Source organism: Catharus ustulatus, chromosome 1 (assembly GCF_009819885.2).
Source record: "Catharus ustulatus isolate bCatUst1 chromosome 1, bCatUst1.pri.v2, whole genome shotgun sequence".
Taxonomy (NCBI): domain Eukaryota; kingdom Metazoa; phylum Chordata; class Aves; order Passeriformes; family Turdidae; genus Catharus; species Catharus ustulatus.
The window spans coordinates 16,262,049-16,290,002 of record NC_046221.1 but is presented as its reverse complement, the minus strand read 5'-3'; the positions used below and the strand labels follow the sequence as shown (position 1 = coordinate 16,290,002).

Here is a 27,954-nt window from a genome sequence, read left to right as displayed (position 1 = left end):
CCTGGCTTTCTCTGTCCATATTTCTAACATATTGCTTCAAGTATCAATTACATTTTATATTGCTGCTGAAAACACAAAGCATAAAGTGTTTATCCCCAAGATGGATATAAAAACCCCTGTAAATTATGATTTATGAAGTGAAATAATAGCTTGCCACCCACATCTTGACAGACAACTTGACGGAGTGGCTGCTGTCATTAAAATAATTCAGGAACAAGGGCAAAACAGTGCTAATATGAATTCCAACACATCTGAAAGAAAGAGGCAGTCCTTCAGCAAGTTAAGGTTTTTAATGAATAATTAGATTAAACATGTGCAACATATAGTGCAACATTAAAGAAGCACTGTGCTTTGGTTCTTCCAAAAAGGGAAAGGATACACCATCATTTAAGCACCACTCTGTTCTCTCCTCCACAAGTTTTGCATTTCAAAATTTAGATTTTTTCCATTAAGTATTTTAAGACTTCTAACAAGTTCCTTTGTAGCTATTTCAGAATAGCATAAAAGATTATATTAAACATTTTATTAACATTATTTTCCTGAAGATACCTGGATATACAAATACTAATGAAAATCTAAAAAAAGAAAACAACAGTAGTCTGAACTAATGCAAATATACCCCATTCTTAGATTTTGTACTATGGTTCTGCTGCTCTGAAGGAGGCATGAACTCCAGATGGTTGGAGGAGTTGCAGAAGGAGCTAAATCGGGGACTTCTGTGCTTGGCAAGGAGGGGAACATGAGGACTGGCAGAGTCTGTGGGGTGCAGAACTTGGCTGGGGACTCCCTCATGTCCTTGGGAAACAGTATCCCCAATGATACCTCAGCACTCCCCAGCACACTGCTGCGGGAGGAGCGGGACAGATGCCAGACAGCAGGGACAGATTTAAAAAGCAACCAAACCACTCTTTGCACATTGAAACTGTTCAGAGCTGACCAGATAATCTCCAGGTGCTCCCTCCTGCCTTTCCCCCTTCTTCCACATTGCTTTTCTCTTCTTACTTCTCCTCCAGCAGCACTCACTCCTGCCACTGCCTAGGACTCCCTCACTCTTTAATTTAAAGCTCATTCTTTAAGCCCCTTCTTTTTAATTTACACAGAACTTTCACCAATATGTCCATAACAACATAATGCCATGTCAGTGACACTCATGCTTGCAATTTTTCCTGACTTCTGCTGTGCTCCATAACCCTAAGTCCACATCTATTTTTCCTCATTTAGACTATATGTTCTTCGAAGTAAAGAGCATGTTACTACAATGGTATAGTAAGGTCTAAGTCTTGATTGATTCCTTCATCATTTCTGCAATCTTAACAAGATTATTTCAGTATGTCATTGGTTAAAGAATGCTGAAGTTCTGACATATCATGGTGAAGCATGAAGGCACTACATTTGCTTAATTTATAAACTGTAAAATAATTTGTTCTCGTCTGGAAACTACATGGAAAGTACTATTGTCTCCAGAACATGAATGTGAATTTTACATTCCTTATGTAGACATTGTTTACTCAGCAATTACTTAGACTAATTCATACTGGATTTTACAAAACTATAAGTGACTAGACAACGTCATATTTCTAGCCCACAAAGCAGAGAAACTAAACAAAACAAGGAGTCACAGCTCCCCGAGTTTGGAAGAAATTTGTGATTTATTTGGACTTTTTACTTGAATAACTAAAAGGCATAGTAAATCAAAAAGTTTCAAATCCATAATTTTTTTATTGCTTTGACAACATCTCGATTTTATCCAGATTGAGCTTCTGTCACCTCTGAGGTCAGAAGCAGTTGTCTATGTTACCCCCTAGTTTGTCAAAGAAAATAGAAGCACCTCTGCTGATTGCCTCTTGCCTGATCTTGCCTCTGGGCAATCTGTACCTATCTTTACCACTGAAATTAATAAAAGTAAAAAGAAAAATTCAATGTGGAGATAGCTTTGATTAACCCATCTTTGAGAAAAATGTTATGCAACTGGAAATTCATGCAACAAAAAATAGGTTTTCAAGAGGTGGCATAGAGTAACCTGAACTAGTTATCAACTCTGTCTATAGCCAGAAATTGCAGAAATCACTGAAAATAAATTTTTATTTTCCTAAGAGTGGATATTGGATTCCACTTAAGCATTTAAAGACAATCATTAAGGTTTTATTTGATTAGGGAGGAGTTGAAGAGAGTACAGTAATTTCACGACCATAAGGCACACTGGACTATAAGGCGCACCCCCCGGGAGTCAGCAAATTTCCCAACTTTGTAGATCATATAAGGCACACTGGACTATAAGGTGCACTTGTTTTTTGCTGCGAAGATCCGTGCCGCATGCAACAAAGTAATGAATTAGTAACGGAATCCCACTATTGTGGAGTTTACTGGCAGGTGCTCTATTGGCAAACATTTTTCACAGATTGATGTAGCCTTTAAACACAGCCCCAAGTGTCCTCCCCATGCATGGGGTCCAGCACTCCCGCCCACCCCCGGCGCCGGCTGGCGAGGCGGGGCTCGGGGCGGCGGCAGTTTGGGGTGGCTTGGGGCCATGGCCGCGGCGGGGCCTGGCAGCGCTTTCGGGGCCGGTGGCACTGTTTACGGGGCTGCAGCAATGGTGGCGGCGGGCGCTGCTTACAGGGCCGCGGTGGCGGTGCTTACGGGGTCAGCAGCGCTGTTTACGGGGCCAGAGCGGCGGTGGCAGTGGCCGGCACTGCTTTCGGGGCCGCAGCGGCGGCGCTTTTGGGGCCAGTGGTGATGTTTACGGGGCCACAGCAGCGGTGGTGGCCGGCACTGCTTACGGGGTCGCAGCGGCGGCACTGCTGACGGGGCCGCAGCGGTGGCCGCAGCCGCCGCTGTTTACAGGGCCGGCGGCGCTGTTTTCGGTGCTTTCACATGGCACTTTCTCGCTGCTTCTTGGCGCTTTCCCGTGGCGCTTCTTGGCGCTTCCCTGCGGCCGCGTCGCTTCCCCCTGCTTCTCAGTGGCCATGCCGGTTCCCGGTTTCCCCCGCCCCGGTAGTCACAGGTCCCGCGGTTCCCGACTCCCCCTGCATGGTCGCAGCTCCCGTGGGTCCCAGCTCAGCTCGCAGATCGCACTTCCGGGTTCGCAAATTTCCGAACTTTGCACATCAGATAAGGTGCACCGGACTATAAGGCGCACTTCCGGGTTTGGGGGAAAGTTTTAGTCAAAAGGGTGCACCTTATAGTTGTGAAATTACTGTAATTATTTTCCCAAATATGAATTTTTTACATAATGCTAATACATGCACGTCAAGCACTGCATTTCCAAACTATTATACAAGTAGAATTTGAAATTTGAATGCCTAGATTAAGTGGCTACATTGATGAAAATGAATAATGTCAAGTAGCCAAACACAGAAATGAAAAGTAAAACAGGACAAGGTGGTGCAAATACTTCATCCCTTTACAAACGTCATTCAATGAAATTAACAGAAGTTAAAACCACCCTGGAAAATTTTGAGAGAAGCATGAGAGTGGATTCAAAAGTAGAAGCAAGAGCATTCACCTACTGAAGATAAGGTGTATCATATTTGCAGTTTTTTATTTGAGCTTCAATCTGAAGAATTCTATTTCATACAAAAGGCAACTTTAGCTCGCATTGAGTGGTGATACCGGATGTCCAGTAACTTAAATACCATTGCCTTCTTCCTACTAGAAACTTATACAACGTATGGAAAATATTGGCCTGTATCATGCTTAAAAATAGGAAATATAGTACATCTGTTTTAAGTTCTTCTGACGTTTACATGTAAAGCCTCAATGCTGAAAATCTCTTCACAGATGAGACCAAGTCTGTTAAAGCAAGAATTATATATTGTAAATAAAACATAAAAAGCTGTTCTGCTGAACAGATGACTATGTTGTGGGGTTTTTTAAATTATTTTTTTTTATGACTACCTATTCTTTTCATTGTGGAGTAAGAAGATCTATGAGGTTCTGCAAAAACTGACAATCTACTCTGAAGTTATGCCCCAAGAGGGAAAAATAATCATTTGCAAATTTATACAATTTTTGGCACACTTTAAAGCAAGAAAATTTGTTTCTGGATTTTCCCAGAGAGACTGAATTAAGCTTTCTATAATAAAGTAGAGTAGTGTCCTCAGCCTGGACTATTTCAAAACCCAAGAGGAACTTTCTAAGTCAGAAAAATTAAAATCTTAAGCAAAGAGTTCTACAAAATGAGCTTAATTTCTCCTTTTAGATTTCTTAATTTCCATGTACAGTTCTAATATCATATGATTGAAAATAAAACAGATGAGTGGGATAAGCACGTACCAAAGGTGCCAGAAAGTTAACAGAGGACAAACTTAGTCTTTTTGACAGAACAGTTGGCATAAGAAAAGAGTAACTGTATGTAGGAGTACAATACGCAAACAGTAGTAGTCCTAAAAGCACTGGCCATCAGTGAGCCATACCAGCACATACAAGACAAAAACTGTCACACAATGTGTCACAGACTACACAAGGGTGTCACTGACCACTCAGACATGTCAACACCTCTGCATAAGAGTTTTTTTTATGATAATGACACCTTCCTGATAGGAGGTGCTGAAGAGAAGCTTGTGAGTATGTGAGTACAGTAATTTCACGACCATAAGGCACACTGCACTATAAGGCGCACCTCCGGGAGTCGGCAAATTTCGCAACTTTGTACATTATATAAGGCGCACCGGACTATAAGGCGCACTTTTTTTTTTGAAGCGAGGATCTGCCCCCAGCTCCCTCGACGCGGTTGCTGGATGAGGCCCCACCTCAACCTGGCAGCCATGGGGTCCTGGGCCCGCCTGTACCTGGCAGGGCCAGGCTATGCCTGCCGCTGCTCGGCCCCGCCTCCCCGGGGCCAGGGCATGCCTGCCGCCACTCAGCGCCACCTCCACGGGGCCAGGGCATGCCTGCCAGGGCACCACGGGCCCCCAGGCCCACCTGTACCCGGCAGCTGCGGGTCCCCAGGCCCCCCTGCACCTGGAAGCCACGGCCCCACGGCCCTGCCTCTACCCAGCAGCCGTGGCCCCACGGCCCCGCCTCTACCCGGTAGCCACGGCCCTGCCGGCTCCCCCTGCGGCTCGCAGCTCACACTTCCAGGTTGGCAAATTTCCGAACTTTTGCTCATATATAAGGTGCACCGGACTATAAAGTGCACCGGACTATAAGGCGCACTTCCGGGTTTGGGTGAAAATTTTAGTCAAAAGGGTGCGCCTTATAGTCATGAAATTACTGTATTTGCACTGACCATCATTCTGGGGCAGACAGCAATTATGGTGCTTCTCCTTTAGAGAGACATCAGAAGCTCACACCCTCTTATAAACATTCCCTTACTTGGGTTTTATTGCATGAGATGAGATTATCACTCAGCATAGATACCATACCTGCAAAATTCCATTTAGCAGCACATCATATACATTTCTGGGGTTTTCCTCTGGACTATCCTAGTACTGCGTGCTGAATACCTATTAGCAGCTAATCTGATTGCTCAGTTTCAGCTGAAAGAAACCCATTTCATATACTGGACCACTGATATAAAACTAAAGCAGCAGAAATTGAGAAGATGGGAAATTGCTTTTAAAAATGCACTAGTAATCTGAATTAGAATGTCAATATAAACACACACACAAAGCATGTGTCTAGATGTGTCTAGAAGACAGCCATTGAGTATATTATAGCAGAAAGTCCATAACAGTTGGCAGAACATCTCCTCTAACTGTTCTCTTCAATGTATTTTTCATCATATGGACAGCAAGAGTGTCTGAAATCAAAGCACTGACAAAAGCCATGCAGCTGCTGTATTTATTGGCTTAGTCAATTACATGGATGCATAATGGAAGACTCTTGTTCACAGAGAAGCTGTTAACTGTCCACCAAAGTTTCAGGTTCATGTACATTTGCAAAAAATTATTTAATTCCACTAGTGGCACCACTACAAAGTGGTGCTAGTACAAAAAGGAGCATCTATACATGAAGAAGCCACAGCAGATTAGGAGAATGAAAAAAGAAAGCAAAAGAAAAACTGTTGAAGGAGGAGTAAGTGCTAGTTTTGGCTAAATCTGCAATTTGTGTTCTACATCTGAAATTTCTGAAGCAAGAGAAATCATTCCAAGGCACTCATGACCGTAAAAGACACATTTGTGAATAGTTCAATATTTACACAGTGAGATTTCAAGAAAAGAATGAGGGCTTTCATTTGATCACCTTAACCCTGGAATTTAGACTCTTGATTTCACTGTCTAAATTTACCAACAACTTTGAGTCAAGGTAAAATAAATAAGCAAGAATGAAAAAAAAGAAATTACGGGCTACAATGAAACAAATGAAAATAACTATTAAAACCATTCAGAAATTATAATTACAAACCATCATCTTTGCTGAAAGAGAATGCATCTTTTGCTTGATGTAGAATTTAAAGGACTGTCTATTCCCTTCCTTTCTCCTTCCAGAATCATACTGTATCACATGAAAGTAACAGAAAAAGTAGCCAACTCTTTGATTTATCTTCATCACTCAGTGGTGGTCTGTAAGCCTATTTACACAGGACAAAAATACAGACTGAATGCAAAACTATTCATTTGTTCCCAAACCCTTCTATAGTCCTTATTGTTGCAACTTTGATACACTAAAGAATGAACACAAGGTGTAGGAAAACCTAGAACATACACAGCCTTTAAATCACATTCTAGTCGTACTAACTGAATTGCAGTTAGAGACAGAATACTGCTAAGAAATTTGCATTGCGTTAGAAAACAGAAACAAAATAGAAATTAATAAATCATAGCTAATTATTCAAAGTTTGCAATGATTATTTCAATCTCCATAATAACATTAAATTGCCTCAAATATAAAATAAGTGATTGCAGAAAGGCCTCTGAGAGAATGTTACAAGAATCAAAGCAAGTCTCTGAAGGCTTAGAAACAGATATTCAGAGATCTCAATTCTAGCCCAATTTGACACAGCAAAAATTTTAGCACAACAGATGAGCAATTCTCCTTTGAGCTTTTTTTCCAAAAAGCAGAAGCATGAATTTCCTAACAGTTCAAGTGCAAGCTAAAGGCATGGAGATATTTCTGACTAAACAGCTGAAAGTTAGAAGAAATTCAGAACACATCAGATAACCTTAATGAAAGAACTAAAAACTTGCATTATAATAAACAATTAAATTTTTTTTATCAGTATAGCATGAAATCACTAACAAATCAAAAAACCTTCAGACTGTCTAGTATAAACTGTTGCAATGGGGCTGGCTGGGACAGAGCTCATTTTCTTCATAGCAGCCTGTGCAGCACTGTGTTGTAGATCCGTGACCAAAACCACACTGGTCACAGAGCAAGGCTCTAGTTACTGTTGGACAGCACTTGTGCAGTATCAAGGCCACCCCTGAACTTGCTCTGTGCCCTGCAGGATAGGCTGGGGGTGCCAAGAGTCTGGGACAGCTGACTGTTTTTCCAAAGCAGTTACTGTTTGGAGACTGGATGGGCATTGGTCAGCTGGTGGTGGTGACTCCTTCTGCAGCACTTGGTTCTTCCCCTCATAACCACCTAGAACAAGGAAATAACCAACAGGGCATCTAAATTCTGGAACAGAAACCCAAGCTCCTTAGTTGGAGCCTTACTAAAGGGTGTTTGACAAGAGTTGACTTTTTGAGGAGTGGACAAGGGTTATAACTGGAGATTTTAATACCCTTTCAAATATGAGGTCTTAGACTGAACTTGATGGGATTTTGTTAATTTCTGTCATCTTAAAACATTACATCCAAAACATTATATAGAAGACTAATCCCACTCATGTTAACACTGCAGGGAACATTAGAGATATCACAGGAAAAGCAGCCTGTTTCCATGGTCGTGAAGTTGCAAAAAATTTTAGTTCAATTTTGTGCTACAGCAAAACACATGGACAAAAGAAACCTCCAACACTCTTTTTATGCGTCATACATGAAAAGAGACAACAATTAGACATGCATTCCAAGTGCCCAGAGGTTACCAAAATTTCTGCAGCTGTGTTAAAAGAATGCAAACCAAACTCCAAGTGCAGAATCTCAGAATGGTTTGACATTTAAAGATCATTTAGTCTACACCCCTTGCCACGGGGTCTTTCACTAGATCAAGTTGCTCTGACACTGAACACTTACAAGGAGAGGGGCAATTTCTCTGTTTTGGTGTGTTATCCCCATTATATAAAATTTCTTCCTTATGTTCAATCTAAATCTACACTAGCATTGCTCAGCCCTTAAAGATAAGGTTGCTAAGAGTCCAGGATGTTCTGGATGATACTTTAAAAATGTCCTTTACCAGTAATCAGCATGACCTATATTCAAAACAGAATTCCTCCAGAAATTTCTAATCACATTGCATTTTCAGAAACAAATTTTCAGAACTGTATATACAATTAATTTTCTAAGTTAAAAAATATGATAATAGATCACATTTAAAGGCATTTTTCTTGTCAAGTTATGTTTTGCAAAAATTGCACAATGATGTGCTATCAACAGATGTACAAAGTTTCATTATTTTAAATCGGGTACAATCAGTGCAAATCAGCAGCTTGGAGAGGCCACGGCTCCAAATGAGACTCTCAGTAAATTCTGCTTGAAATACGATTCAGCCAGACCTTGGTTGTGAAGTGCTCAGATGTGTGACAGAGGTGTAATGAAGGAAGTGCCTGGCTAACAGTGATAGCAAATATCATGTGATTATTATGAATTACAAAACTAAAGCAAATAAAAGAAGCATGGCATGCTATAAATGACAGAAAGGAACCTTTGGGGGGAAAGAGGGCAACTTTCATCAATTGGCAAAATCAAATTAGGTACTGTTTTTATTAGGGAGAAAAATGAGGCTTGCTAAAAATTCTGGTCATATGGATTATTCCACTCAAAAAACTAGTTTTTATTGTGCAGCCAGAAATTTCAAGACAGAAAAAAATGCCTGTTCACACTATGGTAAGTTGCATGATAAAATCCTGGAAATTTTTATTTTTTAAATCTGTGGTTTCAGGGTTCCCTTGTCAATCATTTAACACTATGCCTCATTACCTCATTTTTCCTACACCCTTGGTTGACCTTGATGAGCCGGGCAGCATCTGAGGAAGATGATGAAGACAGTGAAAATTCCATGCTTCAGGAAGAACACCAGCACTCAGGAGTTTATTTGAGGCAGCCTCACAGATGTAGCAGCTCTGAGACTAACCTGACACAGTCATGAGAGCATTGTCAGATTTGATTTTGTACTAACAAGATCTAATCAGGTCTGTAAGGACACATCTCTTGATTTTTATTGTAAAATGAAAAAGCATCTGTTACTCTTTTTTGAGAACAGCAAGAGAGACATTAGGTGAGCAATTGATGAATCTGGTGATCCTGCCCTTGATTCTCTGTGCCATATATACTGTGTTCTTAACTTTCAGCTCCCCATCACATTTGTTTTTACAAGAAAAAATACTTCAATATCTGTAAAGTACCTCTTATTGACACTGTTAACAAACATGTCCTTCATGAACAGTGGGATGTAGATCTGTAGATCTGTGTCACAGAGCTATGTCTTGTAATATTTATAATTTATGATTTCCAGTCTTCATGCTAGTATCACCAAAGAAAATGAGAGAAAATAATAACTACCTCGCCTATGCTCATATACCATGACTTCCCTTTAGCTGAAAACCAAAGAGAGCCTTTAAAACTGAGGCCCATTAACCCAGCACAGCCAAGTTCACCACTAAACCATGTCCCTAAGCGCCACACCTACACATCTTTTGAATACCTCTGGGATGTTGACTCAACCACCTTACTGGGCAGACTGCTCCAGTACTGGAGACCACTCTTCCAGTGAAGATTTTTTTTCTAAAATCCCATCTAAACCTCTCCTGGTGTAACCTGAAGCCATTTCCTCTTGTCCTATTGTTTGATACTCGGGAGAACAGACTGATCCCAGCTGGCTACAGCCTGCTTTCAGAGAGCAATAAGGTCTTCCCTGAGCCTCCTTTCCTCCAGGCTAAACTCCCCCAGCTCCCTCAGCTGTTCTTCATCAAACTTGTGCTCCAGACCTTCACCAGCTTTGCTAACCTTCTCTGGAACACACTTCAGTACTTCAATATCCCTCCTGATTTGAGGAGCCTAGTACTGAACACAGAATCTGAGGTGCAGCCTCAGCAGTGCCAAGTACCAGGGGATGGTCACTGCCCTGGTCCTGCTGACCACACTGTTGCTGATACAGGCCAGAATGCCACTGGCACTCTTGGCCACCTGGACACTTGCTGGCTCACGTTCAGCTGATGTCAACCAGCACCCTCAGGTCCTTTTCTGACAGGCAGTTTTCCAGCCACTCTTTCCCCAGCCTGTAGCACTGCAGGGGTTGTTGTGACCCTTGATGCCCTTGTCCAGATCATTGATGAAGATATTAAATGGAACTGGCCCCAATACCAAGCCCTGGGGAACACCACTGGTGGCTGGTGACCAGGTGGATGTGACTTCATTCACCAACACTCGCTGGGCCCATCCTTCCCAACAGGTTTTTGCCCAGCAAGGACCATACCCATCTAAGCCAGGAGATGCTGGGGGAAATCATCTCAAAGGTTTTACTCATGTCCAGGTAGACACATCCACAGTCTTTCCCTCATCCAATATGCAGGTCCCCTTGTCACAGAAGATCAGGTTGGTCAAGCAGGAGCTCCCTTTCCTAAACCCATGCTGGTTAGGCCTGATCCTGTAACTGCAATGTGATGGCACTCAGCTTCATGACCTTCCTAGGATCTGAGGTCAGGCTGATAGGTCTGTGTTTCCCTGGATCCTCTTTCCACCCCCTCTTATAGAGGCGTGTCACATTTGCTGACTTTCAGTCAACTGGGACCTCTCCAGTTAGGCAGGGCTGCTGGCAAATGATGGAAAGAGGCTTTGTGAGCGCTTCTGCCAGCCTCCCTTGGGTGGATCCCACTGGCCCCATAGACTGGTGTGTGTCTAAGTGGTGCAGCAGGTCACTCACCACTTCCTCCTGGATTACAGGCCTTCCTTCTGATCCCTGTGCCTGTCTTCCAGTACAGGGAATGGGTACTCACATAACTGCTCTTACTGTTAAAGACTGAGGCAAAGAAGGCATTAAGTACCTCAGCCTTTTCCTTGTTCTTTGTTGCTATGTTTTTCCCCACACCCACTAAAAGATGGCAATTCTCCTTCTCCATTTGTTGCTAAAAGGAGGTAATATGGTAATAGCATTTGCTATTTTATTTTTGCAATGGTAAGCAAAACAGATTAAATACTGGCTACAAACCCAGTTATTCATGCAGAGTTTCTAAAAATGTTTATTTTACTTTTTAAAAAAATTCACTTTGAATTCATTGTTCCTTATACAATAAAATAAAGGTCCTATTATACGAGATTTCACAGACTTCATTCAAACAGGCCTTTTTTGTCAGTAATAAGCAAAGGTTTTGATGACTTTGCTTATAGGAAAAGGATCCCTAGATAGACAGAGGAAGTTCAGACCAAAGCTAAACAAGTTGCACTTGCTCCAAAATAAATTTCCCTGCCTCTTTAGAGCCAAACAGTCTACATGGCTACTGTATACAGTATTTTCAGAATTGTTTTTCTGTACTTTTAACCCCAATTCCAAAGGAAGGAGCATCAGAACAATTCCAAATTTGAATGAAGCTCTCTTATGTGAGCTAAGGACATGAGGCCCTTGAATAGAAAGAACAGTACAACATGAGACTCTTTTGCCTTTGAAATAAGCAGTTTTCAAACTGCAGTCTGTAGATGCTGAAAGATCCCTACAATTTTAACGCATTACCCTTCATAAATACATTTTCAAATAAAATCTGAGGAATAAACCCATCATGTCCCAGTCTGAATAGTACCAGTCAGAATCTGATAAAAATATAGCAGTTCTCTTCTCCAAAAGCACACACGACCTGCGTAAACACACATTAAAATTGGTAAAAGTTTGAGGGAAATATTTAATTAGAACAATACTGAACTCAGGATTCCAGGTCTCAAATTACTCTTCCCAGTTTATGGCCCTTCTATCTATACACTCCCACTTTGATGCTCCCTCCTTCTCCCCTCAGTATTATTACTTTAATAAAAAACACTTCTCAAATTAAAGCATTCAGATTTAAATGGAAGACAGAATAGAGGTGGGCTCATGTAAGTGTCTCTCTCTCTTCCTTTCATTAAGAAAATGATAAGGGTTCATCATTCACAACACAATATACCAAATCTTTCATTAAAGATCCTGACTCAACTCTCAGGAAATTTTGTGCAGTACTGCAGACACAGCAAACTGAACATGCATACAGTAAAACTCTCAAACGTTAAATGGTAACAGTACGCAGAATTTTTCATTTTTATACAATATTTTATATAAAGACTTAAAGGCACCAAAGGAAATAAGCATCAGTTTCCTCATCACCTAAAGGAACACAATGGCTAATCACAGACAAAAAGCGTATTTGATTTCCAAACCAATGCTACTAAAACGACATATCTTTAGAAAAAAGTGCTGCAAGCTTACATTTCTTGGTATTTCAATTACTGATAGTGACATGTGTATAGCCAACTTCAATATTTGTTTATATGCCAAATATATCAGGAAATCTTTATTTCTAAGTTACTTTTAAAATATACTTTTACTTAAAGAATACTTAATGCAAGCAAGAAAGGAGCTGTAACCACTGAAGCCCTTCAGTCCTGAGGCAGAGTACACAGAAATGTTGCACAGTTGTAAAGAAACAGAGATGGCAACATTTATTTACTGCAATAATCAAACAGCTTTTAATATAATGATTCCAAATACAAAACTTGATGAAAAATATTTAATTCAAGACAATAATGAACTAAAAATTAATTCAAATAAAAATTATCAAATTAAAAAATAAAAATTTTCAAATAAAAATTATCAGAAAAAGACATATATATGTCTCTGTTATTTCAATCCTACATTCCAAAACTAAACTTTGGGTTTTGTTTTTTCTTTAAGGGCACCTTTCCTTTTTTCTCACTGAAATATTTACATTTAAGGTATCACCTGACTGTGTCTAAGTAATGCAACAAAGACTTGCAAAATGTATATCTAGCTCATTTGAATTACTATGTATAACAAATAATCCAAAGAATTGATCTAAAACATCAGAAATCAAAAACTTCAAGTCTTGGTATTGGTCAGATTTTAAGAAATATAAAAGTTTATTCAGCTTTATAGTAAACCTTTTTTAAACAGCACAAATATAATGTTACTCTTTTATGTAGAAAAAGTGTTTCTCCCTTTGAGGTTTGGTATTTTAAATTTAAAGATCTTTATGAATTTGGGAGGAGGAGTTTTTCCTTAGAAAAATCAGAAAAATATAATTATTATTTGATCCTGAATATCAGATTTGAATACTTCAAAGAAAAAAATATGTAAAATAGATAAGCATAATTATACTGATAAATATGAATGGGAAAAGGAAAGGAGCAAGACGAGATGCTGCTGAAATGTAAAGAACAGAGATCACATCAACAGTTGACTGCACTTTAGAAACTATCATTATCTGAAATCCTTATAAGCAGAAAACATACCAGCAACAACACTCATCTTTACTGCTGAGGGTCACCTGGGAAAATGGCAATCCTGAACATTTCATGACTGGTGATCGAGTTTGATTATCTGGTTCAGCAACTTTAGAAAACCCAAACCAATATTCCATTATTTCCTACTGCTTTATGCTGGTGTGTTGATTAGCAGAGAAAGAGCCATAAAGTGAATTAAAACAAAAATTTACAATACTTTCTGTGCCAATGCTAATACCCATTCATGTTACATTACTCCCAAAGTTCAAATCAGAAGACTGAAGAGGTAACTTGCTAAGAATATGGAGATAGCATGTTTAAAAAATTAAATTAAATTAAATTAAATTAAATTAAAGAGCACTTTTTGAAATAAAAAGGTAACATAACAGTTCATGTTTAAATGAACTGTGTGGTCCTGCTTTGTCAAATAAATACAGTGGAAGAAGAAACTTTAATGTGAAACAGAACTGAAAGATTAGAATTGTCTTTGGAAATCTCCAAAGAAAGTATAGAAACACTGTGCAATAAGAGCAGGTCCTCAGTTCACTGCTAATAAACTTCCTTGAAGTCTAAGTTTAGGATTTAATTTAGAGGTTAGAAACAAAACAATTTCACGATTATAAGCTGCACCCTTTTGACTAAAATTTTGGTCCCAACCCGAAAGTGCGGCTTACACTCAGGAGCGGCCAATATACGGATGAAGTTATGAATTTTGCCAACCCGGAAGGGCGAGCCCGCAGCAGCTCTGAGCCAACCCGGAGCCCGCCCAGCCCCGAGCCAAGCCAGTAAACCCCATGATCCCATGATTCTGTTACTAACTGGCAACTTTGTGAAAGTTGCGTGAGCATCCTGCAAATGAAAGTGCGGCTAATAATCCAGTGCGGCTTATAATCGTGAAATTACTGCATATGCCCAGATTTGATACTTACCTCAATAAAGCCTCAAATGTCTCAATGTTTTCTTTCAGAAAACACCTACACTTATAAAAACATTAAAAGGATCTAATTCGCCCACAAGTATGTTTTCACTTGTAAATGTTCTGCTTTGTAAATTTCATTTCTTCTGATAATACTGTTTTTAAACATCATAAATCCAAACTGATGTTTTTATTTTTATGTCATTACACAGAACAAAATTTCCAGACTTTTTCTCAAAAGCAAGTGACTTCCACTGTTCTGTTAGCAACTTAAATCCAAAGGAAAGAACTAACCTTGCTCACCAAGTAAACACAATTCTAACAGGAACGACAGCTAAGCTATTTGTTTGATTGTCACATGGTTGCTTTCTTCAGCAAGCTCCATTCCCTGCAGAATTAAGATCCTAGAGAAATGCCAATTAAATATTAATGAAGAAAACAGGATTTGCTGCATACAGACTAAGACACTTTGGCATAAAAATGGGCTTTTTCAGTTTTATATTCAAGCAGAGACTGCTAACTCTAAGTCATGAAGAGTTTGGTTTGTTCCTGTTTAGTACAGTAAACATCATCCTCACAGTCTATACTCAGTGCAAGTTAGTCCAAGATTGAATTGGATTCAGGTTCCCTGAAGAGGTCGCTTCTGTGCAGCTCAGTGTTACAGAATTAACCCATTCAAAACCCAAACTTCATTCACAGGCATGGACATCTGTACTTTGAGCTAAAATTAAATACATATATATAAATACACACAGACATACATTTATCAATTAGCACCATCTAGTGGGGTCAGTACAATTTATGCAAGGTGAGAAATATACAACTCACTTTATGTTTTTTCTACATCCTATGCAATGTCATGATACAGCACAGGTCACGTAATTAATAAAACTCACATACAAAGACAAAATTCAACAACAGCATCACCACAAAAACCCAAGTAATTCACAACATTATGCTTTTCCTGTATAAATTACATTTTAAGGAAAAAGCTGACATTGAAAGCTGTATATCCATACATATGAAAATTTATTGATAGGAATAAAAAACCTGATCTTTAAGGCATTCATACACATGCAAAACACAATTACAATTTAATTACTATTTTCTATCCTTACTCTTTTGCTTCCCTATCACATGCCTCAAGAAAAATCTTCCACTCTAAAAGAAGCTACACTGAAGCATCAGATAATGCAAAAAACCCTTTTGTTTAAGGCCTCCATCATCAGAGCAGAATCCTGCTTCAAACAACTTTTGCTAAGACTGCATTGAAGTCCCACAAACACTGTATCCCAACCCAAGATCCTAACAAAATAACAGAGCAAATACTTTTTAAATAGTCACAATAATTAATTTAAAAGAAGTCAACTATAAACAGATACCAAGGACTAACCTTAACCATTAATGCAGTTTCTCAAATGTGAGACCTAGAAATGGATTTTTAGTCAATTCTGCACTTAAAACTGCAGGAGACTTAAGTCATGAAAATAAACAGTGCTGAAGAACTTCAAATGTAAAAGCCATCAGAGGCAGACTCCCCCATACATCAACCTTGGTCAGGACAGACAGACAGACAAATAAAAAGCAGCTGTATGTGAGGGTGCTTAAATGCACCAAGCAAAATCTCTACCAGCCTCTGCCAACAGGCAAGGGAGCTAAAACCATCACCATTCCCTTCTCCCTCTACCTGCATACAGTCCATGTTATAAACCAAGCAAAACAAAACAATTAATCACTATGTTCATACTTAAGACTATTAGGACAAGACACTAGTGTAAAATTAAACATTTACTCAAATGAAATCATGGCCATGAAAGCAAAGAACATCTATGAAGACATGCTTTGCATTCAAGTCATCCCTTGTTTCTAAAAGAGGCGATTGATCACAAAGCCTTCCAAGCACATCACAACACACCAAACAGACCTTGGACAATGAGGGACAGACACAAAGTCACTTTTTTTTTTTCTGGGAAAAATTGTAGAAGTTGGTGAAGAAAAATTGAAAAATGTGGAGAAAATATGTAAATAGGGGGGCAAAGTTAAGATCAATAAAAATCAGCAATGGAAGACTTGCAGTGAGTACTTCAGGAGGCACAGAATGTAAGCAGAGAAGCTGCCATGGCCTGCACACTGCAGCCAGGGGCCAGGCTACCATTTAAACAGCATGGAAATCAAAACAAGGAGATTCTAATAAATCAATACCAACAAGCAAAATTTGAATTTAAAGATTTGAATTTAAAAAGACATGAATTTTCTTTTAATTTTCTTTTAATTTAATTTAATTTTACTGAAAAGGATACAGAGGTGTGTTAGGAGTAAAATGTCTCAAGTAAATTCAATTAGAAAATTACAATAGTGTTAAAAGACAGAACTAATTCTCAACCTTCCCTGTAGAGCACAGAGAAACACCAACACTTAAGTGCAATGTGTGCTGTAGGATAAAGAGAAATATGAAAAATAATGATAAAACATTGAAAGAAAATTCAGTAATTTAGGAGAGATTTACTGCCATTTCCCCATACCTTTTCAGACCAATGCACTTCAAGTTTTGCACTAAATCATCTAAACATACATGTTTCACAGGAAGCTTCAAATCAAAGCAAACATATTAATTTATTCTTATATTGGAAGGGGTAACACAAATGTTATTTGCACAGGTGTACAAAATTATAGCCACTCCATATCTTTAAATATGGGAAAGCTGTCAGAAAACAGCAGAAATTGCCCAATGAGGAGACAAGAGTAACAAAATATAAGGGAGTTGCATCAATACTCCTACCATTACAAAAAAAATGGGGATAAATGGAGCAATTTCATTCTTGTAGTAAAGATCTATAAATATACAGACCAGCAACGCAAAATTATCAACTGCTGGGATGCCAAGAGATTTCCAACCTGGAACTGTTCCCCATCTCCAGTCCTCTTTTTCCAAGTAGGATTCAACCAAAACATTAGCTAGCATGACCTAGCCTGGTTTACACTGCATTTGAATATGAAACCATCAAAAATTTAAATAATATCAGGAGTATCATTATACAGTGATGTTTTGTTTTACATTTTTATGCCATGAATCATAACATTAACAGAACCAAAAGGCAACACATTCCCTTCTCTATTGTGCAAAGATGTCAATTTATCCTTGATAGATCAAAAGATCAAAAATAATGATCCAGTTTAACTCACTTGAGTTCCCCCACTTCAATCAAAATACAGTGAAGTACTTTAACTATACCATCTTTAAATGATCACCCTCAAGTGTATGAGAGGTCACTCTTGTCTATATTATTAAATCAGTAGAAAAGCTGAAGTAAGTAAAAACCAGGATGACATTCTCACAGAGAAGCCATGACAGAATGGTTATGAAGGGATAATAAATGCACATAACACAAAGCTTTCATACATTAAAAATTCATTTAGCAATAGAAAAAAATAAATAGAAAATAATCCAGTTCTAGTAAGTTAAAAGACCAACATGCATATTCAGAAAACACAGAGAGAAAGAGCAGAAGCAGGAGAGAACATGAGATCAAGCTACACATAGGTGTTCCTCAGTGGTTTCCTGACGTACCACAAAAGGAAAATATTGCTTCCCCTTTGGGAGAATACAATAATAAACTTACTCAGATTATTAGTCAGAAATTGGTTGAAAGTGTATGTTTCCAAATGAACAGCACACAATTACAAATGTTTTGTTGCTTGACATGTGCTGGGGTATGATTTGTAGTTAGCCTTTAATGATACACTAAACTTCAGTATGATCAGCTTAGTATTTCATGTGCCAATTAACATGATGACAATTATGGGTTACTTTTTTCCTAGAATGTTTGAAACTTGAAAATTCAAAATTACACCCTGATTTATGGTTTGATCCTGATTAAAGCTGTGTATGTCTGCAGTGTCATTACTGGATTATTTAATCACTAGATCTCAACAAAAACTGCTCTTTTCCATGAAACCCAATCGGTAAAGCACATTAAAATTGAAAATACTTTATGAAGATGATATCCATAGTAAATGTAAAGCAGTACTCAAGGCTATGCCATACATAATCCCTAGCATTTATAGTTGGCAGGACTGAGGTATTTTTAAACTCTTACTATCAAAATAACTGAGGCAGTTATGTTTGTGAATAACTGAAATCACTGGAATTACCTTGTGCAGGTTGTGATGGCCCAGATTTAATTTCCAACAAAGACTGTTTACCCCCCAATAAGCATCATGTTCTTTATGAAGAGTTACACTGTACCTGAGCCACTGGGGCAGAAAAAGGTCAGTGGCTCTAAGGTTCAAAATCTCCTCCTCTGGGGAGCAATGATTTCATGCTAGTGGTCTATGAAACAGAGTGAAGGAGAAAGGCAGCAAGACCGAAATCAGAGGGAAAGCAACCTAAAATTGAAGGAGAGAGCACAAAGTGCCGACTTAGCATTAACATTCTCTGTCCTGCCATTTGCTACACTTGGCAAATCTCAAAATACCTTCAATTCCAGCATTGATAGAATATCACTTAGTTGGCATCTAATTAAATAGTATAACTTTGCAAATACATGAAAGCAATGTAGCAAACTAGATGAAAGCAATGTTTTCCCTAGGAATTTATATAGCCACGTTAACATGGCATACAAATATTTCCTCTTCATACACTTACTGTCTTAATTTTCCTAAGAGACAAGGAATTAATCCAAGCCTTATTTAGTAGACAAGAAATAGAATAAGCCTGAAGACGTACATGAGAGAATACACAGAGGGAAAAACTGGTCTTAAGGAGTCGATAAAGACAGAAAATCCCTGACCACAAGGTATGCATGTGCAACTCTAAATGGCCCACTGAGGTACCAGTGTTTTTTAAAAACAAATCCAAGACAGCTCTAACTTTAGACTACTCAATGTCTCCATAGGAATAAGAAAGACCTTTTTTACACCCCTGATATCTCCGAGTGGTTCAGGTGGATCAAGAAAGCATGAAGCCCTTTTCTCTGTAGCATGGGAAAGAACTATCTCACCATACTGGAGATGTTATGTCAGAGTGAATCTGTACATTTAGGTTTCACTATTGTATTGAAGGCACACTTAAGTTACAGAAAATGCCCATAATGAGTTAATCATCCTTGGTTTGCTGTCAAGGTTTTGTATGGTCTGGTTTTTGTTAGTGGGCAGCGCCACAGAGGTGGCTTCTGTGAGAAGCTGACAGAAGTTTTCACCATGTTCAGGAGAGACAATCCCTGATGGTTCTGAAGATGGATGTGTTGCTGGCCAAGGCGGGGACAATTAGAAATGGTGGTAACGCCTCTGTGCTAACATATGCAATAAGAAATCTAAACAAAGGTTGTGGTGCAGTTTTAATTCCAGCCAGAGAAGAGCAGAAGCAAGAAAACATGTGAGGACAACTATGCAGACACCAAGGTCAGTGGAGAAGAAGGGAGAGGAGGTGCTCCAGGTCCTGGACTCAAGATTCCCCTGCAAGCCATGGCGAGCACCAGGGTGAAGCAGCTGTGCCCCTGCAGTCCATGGGGATCCACAGGGGATGCAGAGATCCACCCACAGCCCATGGGATCCACAGGGGGATGCACAGATCCACTCACAGCCCTTGGGGATTCATGGGGGATGCAGAGATTCACCCACAGCCCATGGGATCCACGGGGGATGCAGAGATCCACCCACAGCCCCTGGGGATCCATGGGGGATGCACAGATCCACCCACAGCCCCTGGGGATCCATAGGGGATGCAGAGATCCACCCACAACCTCTGGAAGAGTCCATACCGGAGCAGGTGGATGCTTGGAGGAGGCTGTGATCCAGTGGGAGACCTGTGAAAAGAGAGGCCCCTCTTCTGAGGCTGGAGCTGCCTGTCCTTGAACAACTGCACCCCATGGAAGAGTGACCACACTGAGGCAGTATGACGAGGGACTGTTGCCTGTGGGATGGATTCACGTTGCAGCAATTCACAAAGAGCTGTTGCTCATGAAATGGTCTCACACTGGAGAAGTTCATGGAGAACTGTCTGCCATGGTAAGGACCCCACGGTGCAGCAAGGGAACAGCTCCTCTCCCTGAGCAGCAGGAGAGGCCTCGGGTGATGAAGTGAGCATAATCCCCATTCCTCATCTCCTTGTGCCACTGGTGTAGGAGATAGAGCTGGGAAGGAGGGAGGAGTGGGAGGAAGGTGTTTTTAAGGGCTTATTTTACTTCTCATTTTCCTGCTCTAATTTTGTTGGCAATAAATTCACTTTGTATCTCTAAGTAGTGCCTGTTTTGTCCTTGGTGGTATTTGGTGAACGATCTCTCCTGGTCATTACCTCAACCCATGAACTGTTTCTTAAATTTTCTCTCCTCTGTCCAACTGTAGCGAGGACTGAGTGAACAGCTTTCATGAAGACCTGGCACCTGGCCCAAGTCAACCCATGACACTTGCACAGAAAGTAAGCCTTATTCTTTGCGTGCTCTCAAATCTTATTTACTCAGCCCCTAACTGGTTATTCTGCAGTGACTGTGCACCAGGTGGAGAGTATGTGCATGTTAAACACTTACATGGTGCAGCTCTCAATGTAACTTATGTTTGAAGTGAACTTCACTGACACCTGCAAGGTGAGCACTGTGTTAGAGAAAACCACCTGTGGTTAACAGAACACTGCTGTGCAAACAGTGCCATGTGGAAGTCTAAAGGAATAGTGCACACCTACGGTGCTCTCTTCTTCCCATGCTTCAAAGAGGAGGAAAACAGTTAAAATAGAGAAAATGGGGAAAAAGGATTGGTTTTAGTTTGGGATTTTTAAAGTGCTTAGGGCAACACAGAAGAATAAAAATAGAAAATACGAGTAAAACCTGTATTTCATACCAGGGAATGACAGTGAATAAGTATGCAGCACAGCTAATATTAGAACACTACAAATGAACTTCAGGAGAATTAGCTGGAGAAAGGATACAACCTAGACTTCCAGAAAAAAAAAAAAGAAGGAAAGCTAATATAAGCAGTAACAAAACCTGCTGGTAGGAAACACTGGAAGGCATTTTTGCTGGATCTTAAAAGCATAATTTTTATTAAATCTTATTGTATCAGTTTCCATGCTTCAGAAAGATTTTATAACTATCACATCCCATCCTTCTTAATTCTTACAATGTTTTCACACTGCAGAGGTTGGTTTGGGTAGCTATGACTTTCTGTTCTTAAAAGGAAAACAGTGCAAGACATTAACAAAAAAAATTGTTTTAAACACTCCCTCACATGTTCTGCCACAGAACTTCTGGTCCAAGGAGGAAGAACACTGTAGAAAAACAGTTTAAAATTACATTATCCTTGGATGTCTTGGATTTATCAGACTATTACTGAGCAGCTTATGAGACCTTTCATTAGTTTCAGTATCATAGACAAAAAATGTTTCACTTTGGTTAAGTAAATACTGCACAAGCTTTCTATGACAAGAAAAATCTGGGTATGAGCCTAGATTTCAGTACTAAAAGTTCTCTTTGAACTGCTGTACCAGTTTGGTCACCAGGCTGGTACACTGCCCCCTTGGTAACAATGAAATTACAAACTATTTATCTTAGAAGGATTGATTTTCTTATTTTATGTCCAGTACATTTTGGCTGGATTTCTGCTACTCTTTGGAGGTTTCCCAGCAGAAACTTTAAATCAATTACCACTGATCCAAAAAAAAGCCTCTGTCTGGACTTTAACCTAAACCAAAGTTTTTTCACATTCCAAAGCACTGATTTATTCACAAGTTTCTAGTAATAGTCAAACACTTCACACCTCTGATTAAATAAGCTTATCTGCTTTATTTTTCGTTTTTAAAGTTTGTTAGTACACCCACCTCTAGAGATTTCTGATATACACCTAATTTCTACAGTTTTTAAGAGACTAAACTGTCAACAAGACAATTTGATCCTTTTGGGATCTGGTCTTCAGTTTTTTATTATTATTTTTAACAAAGTGGGCTGATAGACGAGTTGATGACAGGAACAGGACTTCCTCACAAAAATCTAGATGAAAAGTTGCAAGTGCTTATTACTAATCACATTAGCAGTTCTGATGTAGAAACTGAAAGACCCTAGACACATCAAATGTCTGAAATCCTGACAAAGAAGTTAACACTAGATAATCAGTTAAATTTCTACCAAAAAATACAAAATAAAAATATATTTTTAAAAACCCACAAAAGAAGTATTTACCACAGGACAACCCATTCAACAGACCTTGAATAGAAGGACAAAATGATTATTTATGTACACCAGCTGTCTACTTCTTAGTAAATAACATACTAGCTACAACTATAACCAATATTTTTAGTTGAACCATCACATAGGATCCGTATTTCACAACAGCATTATTGCATCCACTTGGTCCTAACTTGCATTCTTCTATAAAAAAGGCTACACCATCTAAAGCTATGCCTAAATAAATAGGAGGTGCATTTTTCACTTAATTGAAGGCAAAAGTAAGAACAGGTATGTATGAGTGAACACACATGGAAAAACAACTTTGTCTTTACTTAGAGAAGAAACATGGAAGGTTGGGGGATTTAGCTATTATTTCAAAAGGAATCCATTTTTATTTTGCTTATTTTTGCCCAGTTATTACCTGATGTACTGCATTTTTATACTACAAAAGCAGAAATAAGTCAAAAGGCTCAACACACACAGAATGACCAGAAAATACCTGAATCTCAAAAAGAGAAGCAATCATTTGCTCAATGCCTGGCTGCTAGCTACCTTTTTTCCTAATGTTTTCATGGAAACAATATCAGCCTAATCAAGTAAAAATCCTGTACTATTTTCTATAAAACCTCAATTACCTTATTTTGATTAATCTGATCACTGTTCCCATGGAAATTAAATTTAAATGCAGCTGACTGCCTCCAGCTAAGAGTGATCTCTTTACTTACAGATTTCAGTTGCTGGCAATTGAGCAAGTCTCAAAAAATCACTTTGGCTTCAAAAGCAACACTTTATGTGGCATTTCATGAGGAGTAACACCTTGCATTACACTTTTTAAAAATGTAAAAATTTTGATGGAAGCAAAATGACTCATTGCTCAGTGGTAATTACTCCAAATACGAATGCAAACCATTGTCAGTCATCAAGAGGCTTTCTTATAGAGCATTATTTTCCCAATAAATTTCACCTTTAGGTAAGTAGAAGGCATGTGGAAAGTTTGCATTTTGGTATATTAATTATATATATTAATTATATTATATATTAATTATATAATATATTATAATTAATTAAACCATTACTTACAAATACTTTGGATGAGTACTGAAATTCTAGTATTCCTCCATATATATTCTGCACATAAAACCCAAGCAAGAAGCTTCAAAAATTAGAGATCAACCTTATACTCCAGAAAATGAGAAAAAGAATGAGAAAACAAAAAGTGTTTAATTTCTTCCATGCAGCTCTAAGACATCTTTGTGCTGATTCAGTATCCTAATACTGTCACACACACCCCACTACCTACTGCTAGGTAGCTCTTTAGGGCTGAAAACTGTATTGTGTCTCTGATGATCTGGACTTAAAGAATGACAAATAACTTCCACCTATTATCTAATCCACTGTTATTAATTACTTCAACTACAGTAAATTCCTTCTCCTCTTGCCAGAAATAGCAAGTTTCCACACCAGCACAACAGACCACATATGTGCACTGTTTGGACAGTCTGTGTTACAAGAGTGATCACTTTATTTCTGCCATGAGGAGGCTTTGCTTGCTTTCTCTGACTGACAGATGTAAACATACAAAGCAACCTTGGTTGTTCTCCTTTAAAGTATGAAGAACAATTAAATTTCATTGGCCATGAATTGTTACTGGCTATCAACCACCTCCTCCGCGCTCACACTGCCTCCTGACCTCCAGGTGGTAAATCCTTACTCACACTGCCTTTTCCTTCATTTTTCCTATCTCCAAGGAAAACAGCACTGCAGACCTCCACATGAATTTAGAGAGCTACAGCCTATTCCCTTTACTGGGGAGGCAAAACTTTTTAAAAATAAGTACGTTGAGAACTCAGCATCTTAAGAATCTTAAGGACTTCAAATATCAAAGAAGCATTTTTCTGATTGAGCTATCAGTTTCAACGATTCCATCCACTCCAAGGTAGTCCATACATCTCTCCAACTCTCTTGTGTTTTCCCCCCAAATCACAACCCTCTCACTCTCAGATAAACTGAGGTTAGGTACAAAACTCCAGTCCCACTTTCTCTTCTCTTCTTCTGCATTTTCCAGGTTGGCAGTTTTTGAGTAATGGAGCTCCTCTGAGCTCCTGAGGTGGCTGGTTTTATCTGCCCTGAAATCAGAAACCACCTCACCATTGCCTTAACAGGTGCAAATATATTAGCCACCCAAATCCCCTTGCTAACAAACCCTGCTCTCTTCCTCCTCTGTATGATTAACAGAAAAAAAAAGGTATTGAGACATGCAGAAAAGAGACAAATTGAACCATAAATTTTGAAGATTCAATAAATACTAATTCTAGAGAAAGTATATATGAAGACTAAAGTAATGGGAAAATAAATAAGTTTTGTATGTCCAGCAAAAAGTATTTCAAAGTCAGTTTCAAACATGAAGAGTAGAAGTAGTCAACATATTCCATCATCAGCCTTTCATGCATAAAGCCAACACTATCTCAGTATGATCACCAACCTTCATTTTTCACTATGTCATACTCAGGTCTTACATTACCTAATAGGTTCTCAGCCACCATCCGCTTTTCAGGCACACTCAGAGATGTCATTCCCTCCATCTATGGATCATCCCTACCAAAACCACAGAACAATACGTTCAGAACAATCAGTTGTAACTCTGAACTGATACAGTCGGAGTCCATTTTCTCTACATTCTTACGGGAGGAAGATCCAAATCTTTGCGCCTGGGAAGGAGCATGCACTGTTTGGATGCACGGCACGGAAGGTGAATGCACATGATCTGGGCAGCAAACTCCTGATGTTGGCTGCAGAACAGCAGACATTTCACAGGGTAGGGAAAGCTGCACCATGTGAGCTTTCACAAATGCCAAAACAACCTGCACATCCCTTCCCACTGACAGTTCAGACTGAAGATTTAGCATATCATCTGCAGATAATATATTTTATCACTAAGGAAATGTCAAATCAATCCCTTCTGCTTTGCCTTAGTCAACTCAGTTTTTGTACATACTATCTTTTTCTTATTGCCAAAAATATAACCACAGTATACTGAACCATCTACATTTATATATTGAAAAATCTGAGTATTCACAATGAAAATTTCCAATGCTTCTATACCATAATGACTATAAAATTTGGGCTATATAATCATGTAATTCAACTTACATGCCAAAGAAATTTCACCAGGATATACTTGACTAGTTTATTTTTTTATATGTTTTTAGCAATTTGCATGGTCAAACTCTAGCACATAGAAAATATACTTTCTTAGAACTTCAAGTCAAATCATATCCAGGTGAAACTAGGAAAATTACCACAAATTAAGGTTTTGCAGGGCCAGCTACCAAACTACTATGAAGTTATAATAAAATCAGACTTGATTCACCAAATATTCTTCTTCACAGTAGTTTCTTTTTTCCTAGGGCAACATGTATCTTTTTGAATGCACAAACTCTTTCCTATCTAGGGAAAGTGCAACAGCAGTTGCTGTGGCTTCTTTTTCATAATGGAAAGTACAGTACTGAGTTGGCCAAAAACAAATTGCAATTGGTTATGAAATACTTTGGTAGCTGTGCAACAGAAAAATTTACTCAATTCTTGAGCATTACATCCACAACCAGAAATGTTTAAGGCAACAGTGTGAGTGGAAGTTTCATCCTGGAGCTAAACAGACAAACACTAAAACGTGTCTGGTGCACTAACAGCAAGCAAACACACATGGAAATTCTTGCTGCTCCTCTAAAAATAATCCAAAGGAGTAGTTAGAGCACATCTTTATTTATCCTTTCTAAAAAATATCCAAGCTGAGCATGTGTACTGTTTCAGGTATTAGCTATGTCAATGCTTGTAATTACCCTGAAGGATCTTCCCCTCGTGATTCTATCCTATAAATCCCTACAGAATTAATGGGGTCTCTGCTATATAAAAAGGAATGAGATGGTTGAAGATTTTTGGTAGAATTTGAGAGTCATGTAAAAAGACAGTAGGAAGTAACAAATTGAGGGAAGCAGAAACAAATTTTAAACACTAGCCAGAACCAATTTTCCCTTCCAAACTGTCAACAACAGTTGTGGGCTCCCTCTTCTTTATTTTACTTGGTAAACTAAAATCTAATCAACAGATTCCTTTGTGAAGAAAAGGGACAGCAAGAACAGTTGCATCAGTGTTTGCTGGTTTTACTAACTACAATAGGAATGTACTGTAGGGAACAATCCAGTATTTGCAGGGGAATGGATTGGATGATCTAATACAACTTTTCCATTTCTGACTTCTTAGAACAGCCTAGGCACATCCAAGTTCTCAAAGAGATTTCTGTCCAACAATACTGAATGAAGAGAACTCCAAGACAAGGTTTGGGGTGCTATTTTAAAATTTTTCTTTTTTTCTTTTCAGTATTACAAGAGCCAGAATAGTAAACCATATACTATAGTATACAACCATGAAGAAAAAGCTATAGTAATTAAATACCTATTAAATTGAGTATCTGTAGAAAAAGTAGAGTTTTTTTCATACATAAGTCTTTCAATAATTTTGGAGCATTTTATCAATTTCATAACTTAGGAAAAAAGCTTTTTTTATAATATCTGAAATTATTAAGCAGTAATATTGGTGTAAATATTTTTATTAAGCAATGTGTTAATATAGAGACATACCAGTGCTAATTGGTAATATACCCATGCTCATTTCTTTCCTATACTGCCACATACCAGGATTGCAACATCCTTGGCTCAAAGCTAGTGCACATATTTCCTTTCTTTTTCTTTTTTTATTATAAAATAAGTGTCATCATTCTCTGTCTGTGGAATTAAAACCATTTGTCTTTACAAGTACAGTTGACTTTAAGAAGTTACTGCTAGGGAAAACAGTCTTTTGAATAAGACACCAGAACTCAGAAAGAAAGATTTTGCACTCCCAAAGTCTTGTAACAGGGAAAAACTATGGTAGACAGGGCTCAGTCTTCTGCTCTGTCAGGTCTCTTCAAAAAGGCTACGGACTGTCTTCTCTGAAACTTGAGAGGATACTGAACATTCCTTCTAAAAATGCATTAAAGGTCAAACAAATACCGTGAGTTTCAAGTACAGTTAAGCCCATCTTGAGGCAGGTATATGTACTAGATAACATTTCAAAAGCTCTTCATACCCTTCGTTACATACATACATAACTCCACAGAAATCAAAGGTGAGGTTTGATAGCCTGTGACATGCACAGGTCAGACCAAATGCTCTTAACGGTCTCAATTCTTGTAATTAAAAAACTTAGTGTCTCAAATAAAATTAATATCTTGTATTAAAGAAGGGCAACTACTGAACACTAAAATGTAGTTTCCAGATTGCAAGAATGACATGAATTTTAAGAGTGTGAGGCTTAAAGAGGACAT

The 27,954-nt window shown here is 38.7% G+C and overlaps 1 protein-coding gene across 5 annotated transcripts in view; it reads right to left on the bottom strand.

The window, feature by feature from the left end:
• MPP7 (membrane palmitoylated protein 7) overlaps positions 1-27,954 on the bottom strand; it is a 154,174-nt gene that overhangs the window by 69,991 nt on the left and 56,229 nt on the right. The window lies entirely within an intron of this gene.